Genomic DNA, 10,549 nt, shown 5'->3' with positions numbered 1-10,549 from the left:
TGTCCTTGCAACGCGTGTCCATCGAAAGCTGAAAAATTTTCTCTTTACATTAGTAAATGTGATCATAACATTTTTTAAAGAGTGATCATATAACAGAAAAACACAGTTTCCACAGTTTACAAGTAATCCCAAACTCTAATGACGTTGAGGTCTGGACTGTGGGGTGGTCAGTCCATTCTTCTGGGAGTACCAGCAGCTTATTTGTTTGATTTGCAAGTTTTCTTCTTGCACGATTCTCTCCATTTTCTCTATATCATTTAATCACTGAGTGCGTTTACTTGCATTTAATAATCCAATAACTGCAGAAAATCACATATTTTCCGTAATCTGATCAATGTGTTTACATGCACTTGAGTAATCAGATAATGGAGAAACTCTGGGTCTACATGAGTCAGACAGTAAGCAGATTTCTGCTTTGCAACCGGCCAATAAACTCACAGATGAAGACGTGACGTAAATGTAATGGAAAACTCAAACTTCCTGCTGTGGCTTTTTCTAAAAAACATCACACAGCTTTACTTGAAAATACGAACATACATCATCTAGAAGATGAAGAATATTTAAATCCTTCATTTCATCAAGCATGTATTTGATTTCAGTGTCGCTTTTGCTGCCATCTCACAGCAACACTGTGCTTATTTCTGGTACCGTGGTCTGTTCTCGCACATTAGCAGACTGATCGGATTATTGAGTGCATGTAAACACACTCATTGTTAATTTCAACAGTGATTAAAACTTTGACCTGGCTTTCCCCTTCCTCAAACAAGGGTACGAATCTAATCTCCTCAGAAATATCTCCTGAAAATAGCATTTCTAAGTACTTCAGGAAATGGTCCACCCCACATCTCAGAGACATGACTTCAGGAGCTTTAAGGATGGACACATCGGTGTGCTGAGGTCATTGCTGTACTATGCAGCGTTTACACATGTATTGTATGCTGAAACGCTGAGTTCCTGTGGAAACATCTGTCTTCCTTTGAGACGTAGACATAGACTTAAAGATCTAGCCAGGCTGATTATGTAATTATTGAGATATAGGTTGGACTCACACGAGAACAAAGGGCTCCATACCATTCATCATGGTCATGTAGCTTGAGTTCATTCGGTTCAACAGACTTTGTATAACCAGAAGTGAGTAAAGCCAATGACCCAGCAACGACTCAAATGCATAACAGTAGCCTGTCAAAAACAACTTAGGAGTAAAAAATATCAGGTTAAAAATGTTTTTTCTAGAACTACAGTGGAACTTCTTAGTACATCCAACATCTATGAGCACAGGGACTTTTTTTGGGATCCTTTTGGACTAAAATAAAATGTCAAAGCTCAAAAGTTGGGAACAACAGCAAAGCAGTTCAGGAGCAAAATATATAGAAATAAGTTAAACCCAAAACAGAATTAGTAACTCACTATGAATTTGAGTGCATCTGAGTAAAAGCATAGATTACTGTCTTTACTGGTACACGTATTAGTAAAAGTCTTATCATACAAAAGTATCAGAAGGGGCACTCTTGTTTTCAGTACGTCTGTTATAAACATGCTTACTTGCATCCTAAAGCACACAGAAGTCTCTAGAGTGAGATTTAGCAGTGTAACCCTTTAAAATGCAAGACTTAGTTATTAGTTAGTTAGTTAGTTATTACATACTAAGGCTTACATTCAGTAACTACAAGGACTTCAATACAAACTGGTTGAACTATTCTTAAGTTATAGAAATGTATAATAAAACTTTGGGCCCTGGGCATATATTGGGTTAAACACTAGAAAAACCTTCTTCTGATGATGTGTCTTGAAAATAGGAGGAACTTCTAAAACTTGGACTTTTAGGTCAACTTTTTTTGGGGGTGTATCCTTTTTTTGGTTAGCTGGTGAATGCAGAAAGAAACGAGATAGCTAATGCTAGAGTTAGGGATCCAAATATCTTACTGCAGCTGAAACTTATGAGAATGGACTGCTCAATTTACTGAAATGACATGAGATGAGAAAGACAACAAGATCTTGTGTGATCCAGATATTTGTTCCTTTTTTTTTGTTCCATTTTTCTTTTCTCCTTTTTTATATGGCCTATGTATAGAAATACCTTTACCTCACTTCAGCTTTTTTCTTTGGCTGAAATGATCTCCATTTGTTTTCCTTATGATTTTGAAATAGATTGAATTTTGGAAATTCTACCGATCTGAACTTCTATCGAACTGCAGAGACTGAGGGTTATAATGCTGCACTATAGACACTGTATAAGGATCTTTTACTGAATCAGTTCAAACTGCAGTCCCACACTGAAAAAACAATTAAGTATTCAGACCTTAGATATTTACAAGGATTCTGTTATGATCCATTTAAACCTAAGACATTAATTGAGATAGTAATAAGCTAAATACATACAAAATCATCATTTATATACAAAATCATAATTTATTTACTTTACATTGGGAGGTGTCTGTCCCAAACCCTAACCCCTAAATTTACACTTGTGAAAATAATACTCAGTGCTTTTTTCAGTGTTGTTTTTATAAAAGATTTTCTAGGTGAAATTGAAAGATTTATATTTAGTTTAATTATTTAAATAAATAAACTTTATTCAAAATAATATTGTTACACCCCTATATTTCAGAGCCGGAAGTGAGTCTGTATCCCTGTCCCTTATGGCTGCACAGTGACCAGTTAGATCCCTTTGTTTTGAAGAAAATATGTCCCAAAGTCTGAAAATCAGTGTGTGACATTAAAAATTGTCATTACCGAAACACATTTTCTGCAATTAAGTGATGTTTTTTTTTGTGTTTTTGAAATGATCATTGTCATCGCGGTGGTAATTTGGTGACCTAAAAGTACTTTTAACACAAATGTTTTTGAGGTTAACAGTGTTATGTATTCGACAAAAAGTTAAAAGGTTTAGGAAATAACTGAAATACACAGTGATGAATGACAAAATATTCTTCTCTTCATTCAGCTGTCCGTGGTTGCTTGGCAACAATACCATACTCTAAAGCAGTGGTCAGCAACATGCGGCTCTTTTACTGCCCTGTTGCGGCTTCACAGCAGAATTATTAGATTTTTAGGTAAAAATAAGATAATCCTCCTTTTCAGTAAAATAAAGCTCTGCTGATCATTCAACACAGTTTTAACAATAAATTTAGGAGGGTAGGAGCTACATCAACAGAGCTGAGGTAGAGCGTGTGCCTGGCTTCAAGTTCTTTGGTATCCACATCTCGGATGATCTCACCTGCTCCCTAAACTCCTCCATCATGATCAAAAAGACGCAACCGCATATTTACCCCCTACGGAGCCTTAAGATAGCTCACCAGTGTCCAGGGATACTGGTGAACTTTTACCGCTGTTCCATTGAGAGCATCCTCACAAACTGCATCTCAGTGTGGCACGGCAACCGCTCTGCATCTGACCACAAAGCATTGCAGCGGGTAGTGAAAACTGCCCAACGCATCACAGGCAACCAGTTGCCCTCCATTAAGAACACTTACCATAAGCACTGCCTCGGCAGGGCGAGGAATATCATCATGTTTCTCATCCTAACCATGGACTCTTTACCCTCCTCCCATCTGGCAGGCGTTACAGAAGCCTCCGCTCCTGCACCAGCAGGCTCAGGAAGAGCGTCTTCCCTGAGGCCGTGACTCTGTTAAACTCACATCACCACTTTAACCGCATCTTTGCACTCACTGCACTGTTACTGTACTTTATGTTTTCCTAGTATTATTGCACTATTCATACCTGCAGAGTCTATTACTGCACTATTCATATTAGCACCAACAGTTACGGTACAAGTTTACTCTGTATACTTATCTTTACATATGCTGCTCTCACAGTGCACACTACCTACATTTCTACACTCTCCACTCACTCTGTATATATGTATACTATATTTATACTTGCATATCTATATTTTTTTACCACTCTTCTCTCATAAAATCTTGTGACTCTAGGGTGTTTTGATTTTTGTTGTAAGGACAAAATGGCTCTTCTTAACATTTACGTTGCTGACCCCTGCTCTCAATGAACTACATTTACTGGCGGAGGACTTGTTCGAGGTAATTATTATTAATAATAACTTAATTAAATACAGTATTTACTGTAAAATTATCTGATTTTACGTTGTGCACTGTTTTATAAAAGCAATAAGACAGGGGAAGGGGGAAGTGGTCCTTTGTGATCCTTTGTGTCATACCTAAGAACACTTCCCTGTGATAAAATCACAGTAATGCGCGGCCTCTCGTGGCTTATTGCTTAATTTTACTACTCTCCTCTGTGTACAATCTTAAAACTAACAATCCCTAAATGGTTCTTGTGTTAGATATATGATTCTAGGAGATACAGTTTAGTGGTATTGAAGCTTTACATTATGTGGAGGGTTCTTGAAACTTTTAAAGGTTTTTTTCTGACACGTCAACTACACAGGAGTCTTTTTAATAAGGGGAAAAAATAAAGAAATCTTTTGAGTTTTTACAGTGAATGACTTTGGGTGAAAACATTTTCTATTGGTTAAGCTATGAGCACAGGATAATGTCAGGTGTACCGAGGCACACACAATCTGTGAGCTACAGTGCAACCCCGCAGGACCAGTATGTATGTGCGATTAGGCTTCTGTCACCCCTCACCCCCACACCCCCCCCACTACAAGTGAAATATGAATGGAATTATCTCACTATGTGATTTGTGCAATTTGTGTGTAAGAGAGAGAGAGAGAGAAAGAGAGAGAGCGAGAGAGAGAGAGGGAATAATAAGAGCACATTCACGCCGTCATTTCTGGACACGAGGTCCAGTCTCTTAGTGCGGCCTGAGCGGAGGTTGAGAGAGGAGTGGAGGATGGGGAAGAGAGAGAGAGAGAGTGTGCTAACATCTCTAATGCACAGCTTGGATTTATTGTTTTAATTAAGTGCTACAGCAGTTCATCATAAACTGTTTATGGACGTGAGTCCACTGGTGCAAGCTCGTGGTATATTAAAAAAAACACCTTGTTTTGTTTGAGCACCATTTCGGTTCTCTGCGTTGTTCTCCATAGTGAGCTGTTGAGCTCCTGTCAGAAGTCTTTCATATCTTTGATACATTAAGGATATTTTGGTATGAATCACTGTACGTCTATTTTTTTTTCCCCAGCGCCACAGGTTAGATACGGCATCACTCAACTTCAGCCCTCACCGGGCCATTCCCCCAACCACCAATTTTTAAAATGACTCCAGGCTGCGCTGTTTATTTGTCTGGCTCCTCTGTATATTTGCTTCGTGACACGCGTGGTGTGCGGACACAGATGGAAACCCGAAGGTGACAGTTGTGTTTTCTTGGATGACAAGCTAGAAATGCTCTCTCTTCTCTCAAAACGCTTGTGGCAAATTTGCACAATGATAGAATCAAGCAGTAACATGATGTACGATTTAATGCATCAAAATGATGAGGAGCTAAGAGGAAAGAGGTTTGGGGGGGGGGTTAGGGACAGCATAGCCTATATTTGACCCCTGCTATTGGTGGGTGATTTTGATAAAGGTCAGTATCGCAATATCTTCTGTAACAACATTTGGTGATATTTAAGTTTACATTAATAATACAAACCCACACTCCATGAGTGTTGGGGCTTTATGCTAACAGAGTGTCTTACAAATCTGACATGGCTTGTTTTGATCTTAAAAACAGAAACCTTGCATACAGCGTTTCTATCAACATGGCAACAAGGGTTGTTGTCATTTTATAGAGTGTAATTCATGAGTATAATGCATGATATCTATGAACACCTTTGTTTGGGATTTTTTTTTATTTTAATGTTTGTAATTGTTGTTGTTACTTCATGTAGACAATTATGTGTACATTTCCTAAATAAATAAATAAATAAAATTCTAATCTTTGCTTTCTCGTTTAGGGAATGGATTTTTATTAAATGTACATTTTACAGCATCAGGGAAAAACATATTTAAGAAAAAACTATTAAACAACAACTAAATCAGTGGTTACCAACCCAGCCCTCAGGGCCTCCCCACACAGCCCACATGTTTCCTTCATTCCTGTGTGTTGTAAGTTGGGTTGAAGCAACATTGTGGACCGTCTGGGGGTTTCTGAGGAACCACTCTACTAAATAAATAAGTTATTCCGTGTTTACTCTGTCCACCCTTTGCCTTCATTACAGCTTCCATTCTTTTTCAGGAGGCTAGCTTTCAGTTTTTCAAAGAAATTTGCAGGGATACTTTTTCATACCTCCAAAGTTCAGTCTTAGAAGTTGGTTGCATTTTCTGCTTCTCATGATTGAAGTTATCCCGAAAACATTCAGTGATGTGGACGTCTGGACTCTGGGTTGGTCAGTCCATTGTTCTGAAAATACCAGCAGCTTCTTTTTCTGATTTGCAAATTTTCTTCTTTTTTGTCTATTACCGTTTCTCAGTAAGGGCTTCTTGAGAGCTGTACATCCTTTCAGACCCATAGTGTTGAGTTGTCTTCTCACAGTGGAAGGATGCACAGAAACACCTGTAGATTTTTTCAGATCTGAAGCGAGAGTGGAGCTTGATTTGCTTCTCAGAGATGAAAGCTTTAAGTGCTGTGAATCTGGTGGTGACAGTTTTGCTACTAGGCCTTGATTTTTGAACTTTCTATGATCTTATATCTATCTTCGTAAAAATATCATCTGAAAAATGAGTAATTTATACTTAATGGCTGCTTTGAGAAATGAAATAAATGATGGGTCGTTCTACACAGTATAAGTATATATATAATTATATGTCTATAGATAGATAGATAGATAGATAGATAGATAGATGAATGGATAATATGCATCTGTCTCTATTAAATAAACCTAAAAATATCTTCCCAGTTTATCTTTCTACAGTTGTTTTTATCATTATTTAAAACTAAAAATCAGTATTATTGCATGACACTGATACCAAAACACTGATATTGATGATATATTGCCCAGCACTAGACTCAGGTACAGTAAATAAATGCACATGCTGTTTGATGTGCATTATTTATTTAACCCAGGCAGTGAGTGCTTTGCTGTTAGGGGGTTTGCTGTTGCCCCCTTGTTGGAGTTGAACTGCTGCAGCCTAATATAATGCACCCCCCTTCGTGGTACTTGGTCAAGTTGCATATCTGTCTTCTTCCATGTGATTTTATTAACTCTAATATCCGCACTTCCTATTACCCCGGCTGCCTCTCATTCAACGGCACACCGGCTCGCCTCTCTAATTCAGAGTGACACCAGATATACTTTCACTCACATTACGCACTGGCCTCGAGCAAAGGCAGCCTGTTCCTTTGAAAATGTTGGAATTAGGTTATTTCTATTGAAGTATTAAAGTAATACTTCAGTTTAAGCTATTATTTTAGGATTTTTTTTCCCTTCTCCCTCACTGTGTTTTTTTTCCAGGCCAAGAGAGTGAGTGATAGAGTGAGAAACGATGGCTTGGGTTGCCTCCGCCTCCTCATTCAACTCCCCACTTCAGAGGTAAAGTGACAGATAGACAAACCTTGTCTATGATACAGATTATTGATGTTTTTATTGGGATCTGTCAATCATCCTCCACCAAATTAGGCACTCTATGGTGCTCTCTGTCACTCTATTAATCAAGTGAAGTAATGGGAAGCCAATGTTCTTTGCTGGTTATGTTTAAATGTTTTTCTAAATTGTGTTGCGAGGCATAAATAAGAAAAGTAAATGATTATATTGACCCTGTTCAGAAAGTGCAGGACAAATAAACACAATCACATTTTTAATCAGTCATATTTTACTTTTTTGGATTTGAACACAAGCTCCAAATAAGCATCTGAATAAATCCATATTTCATTCTATTCTGTTGGCTCATCACCTAGATTGCTTAGCTGTTGCTCACACTTCTCATTTTCAAGCTTTATCTTCTTATTTTAGATGAAAAAGACCCACACAGAGGATAGTATCAAGCAAACGTCTGTTCTGACAGTACAAGATCCTAGATGTACTAAGAACAGTCACTGTAGTTCTGTAAGGAGCTGATACATTTTAATTCAAGTTAGTTTTGGCCGCTACTTTTGCTTCAACTTGAGTTGCTATTTTATTAAAAAATGCTTTATTTGAGAATGGTTTGGGCTACTTTTCTCATCTATGGATCTAGGATCAGGCCTCATTGTCCATTTTAGGCCTATTGCATTCTCAGAGTATCATAGGTAGTTTTTAAATGATCATTTTCTAAACTTTCTTTATCTTTTTTGACTTAATCAGGCTGTTTTTGTTGCTGAATGTTTAAAACTGATATATGCTAATGAGCTTTATTCTGATTAGTTGTCCTGTAGTGTACTTCATTCAAAAAAGCAGAAACACTCCTTATAGCTTCAGTATGAAAGGGCAGAGTTACACTGTTGTGATGACCCTCTGGGCCATCTAGTTTGTTTTGGATTTAAATGGCTTATGAGACACACTGGCGCACAGATGTTTGGTCTCTTTTAAAGATATCCCGATGTGGATAGCAGGAGCTTTTTTGGACAAGTTTTTGCTACAACTTCCACTCGTTGTAAAGTGTTACTTTTCATGACATCACAAAAACAGTGAATTCAATACAAGCTGTTTCTGTATCTTAGCTTTCATATATAGTTGCAGTCCTACAAAAAAGTATATCTAGAATAGTGACTTTACAGGAAAGGGCAACATTCTTAACTTTTAATGAAGTTGAGATTTTATTTCAAAGTAATTTTTGAGCATTTCTATTGGCCTATTCTTAATGAAATGTTTACACAGTGTAAATGACTAAAGTGAAATCACAGCACATGGAATTTAGTGTTTGTTAGCTGTCTTAGCAAAACTGTAACACTAGTAAATAGCCTTTTCCAGTGGTTCCCATTGATTTCACCAACACTTAGTGGTACACGCTTAAAAAAGAGGTTCTTGAAGTGTTCTTTAGTAAAAGTAATGGTTGTATAGAACCATGACAACTTGAAGAACCATTCAAATGCCTAAATGGTTCTTTGAATGGTTGACTCTTCTTTATGATAGAGAACCTATCATGTTTCTTAACTTTTAAAAAATGGTTGTAAGGATCCTTTTTAGTGCTATATAGAACATTTTTTGGTACTATATGGATGCAGTTGCTGAGAGTATAGTTGTAAATATTTAATAACTGCTAAACTCAAAGTAGAAATTGGTTTGTGTAGTGCAACTCATTTTGATTCGGTAATGTTAGTTCTCGAAATTTCATAATTCAGTCACTGAGATATAAGCAAAGTCATTCTGAGTGTTTTGATGTGAAACGGTTCATTATAGAGAAACTCACAGGCTCAGATGTTTTTTTTTAAATTGTGGTGAAAGGAGCCCACAGGTCACATTGTCTACAATCATTTTATTTAAACCTACAAGTCTGTTTTGAGGATTTAATTAAAAAAAAAAAAAAAAGATTTAGGGACTATTTTCCTGTACAACGCCCTGCACACACCCCTCTGCCATGAATGAAGTAGGAAAAAAAAGAATATTTTAGCCCAAAAGCTTTTGTCAAAACTATTTTAAAATAATGGATCTCATTCTCCAGTATCTTCCTAAGTTTTTCTTTAAAATGTTTTTTGAGAAAGGTCGTAAGAAAAAATCTTAGTCAGATTCATGACGTGTTCTTAAACTGCAGAACTGTTCATACCTTTGTGCTCTTGAGTGTGTGTACCTTCTATTCTTACCTAAGAACAAATCCCTAACAAGAAAACATTGGTGAACGTCAGAACCTTCGTAAAAACTGTAGACGTAGAAATTTCTTCTTAAGACCGGTTGGTGAATGAGGCCCAATGTTTTAGGAATCAGGCACCATATTAATAACCACTTAATTTCATAACTTTCTGTGATGTAGCTGTTAAAGGACATCTGGTTCCTAACACCACCACTGTAAATAATTCTGACTCTGTAAGGTTCTCTAGAATGAAGCATTTCACGTCAAGCCACTTCGAGTTTTGTTTACATCTCAGCAATTTTATTACGCATATCATGTTAGATGATATGACATGATGATCATGGGAAGTAATATTTCTGAAAGTGTCCTACTTTAGCAATCATTTAGTCGTTCTAAAGATTCTCACATATAGCTTTTGCAGCTGGCCCATGCACTCTTGAATAAAGGATCTAGAGACGGTTCTTTGAGGCGATGCCATAGAAGAACCACTTTTGGTTCCATAAACAACCTTTCAGTTGAGGTTTCTTTTTCATTTCTTTAGCAAACCATTCACCGAAAGGTTCTTCAGGGAACCAAAATTGTTTCTTCCATGGCATTAATCAAAAAATGGACCTCTTTTTATTTTTAACAGTATGAGTATAAGAGAAACTGTGTTTGTGTATGTGTGTGTAATGGCTGTGTCAGTAGCAATACAGCAAAGTGACTTGGATAGGCCCCAGAGGAGTCTGTGATCCAAACCCTGTCTGATGATGTCACTTTGTGGCACCGCCGCGCTCACTCTAAACGCCACTGACATCAACATTGCATCACTCAAACCAACGCTTGAATCACCTTCAGAACTCATATCACTTCTCTCCCTTTCTCTGTCACCCCGCCTTCACCATCCAACGTCCCAAACCTGGACTGATGTCACGTTTTGACTGAGCTCTGCTGCTCCGATTCCT

Source organism: Colossoma macropomum, unplaced genomic scaffold, assembly GCF_904425465.1.
Source record: "Colossoma macropomum unplaced genomic scaffold, Colossoma_macropomum, whole genome shotgun sequence".
In the NCBI taxonomy this organism is placed as follows: domain Eukaryota; kingdom Metazoa; phylum Chordata; class Actinopteri; order Characiformes; family Serrasalmidae; genus Colossoma; species Colossoma macropomum.
Note: the sequence above shows the minus strand (reverse complement) of the source record.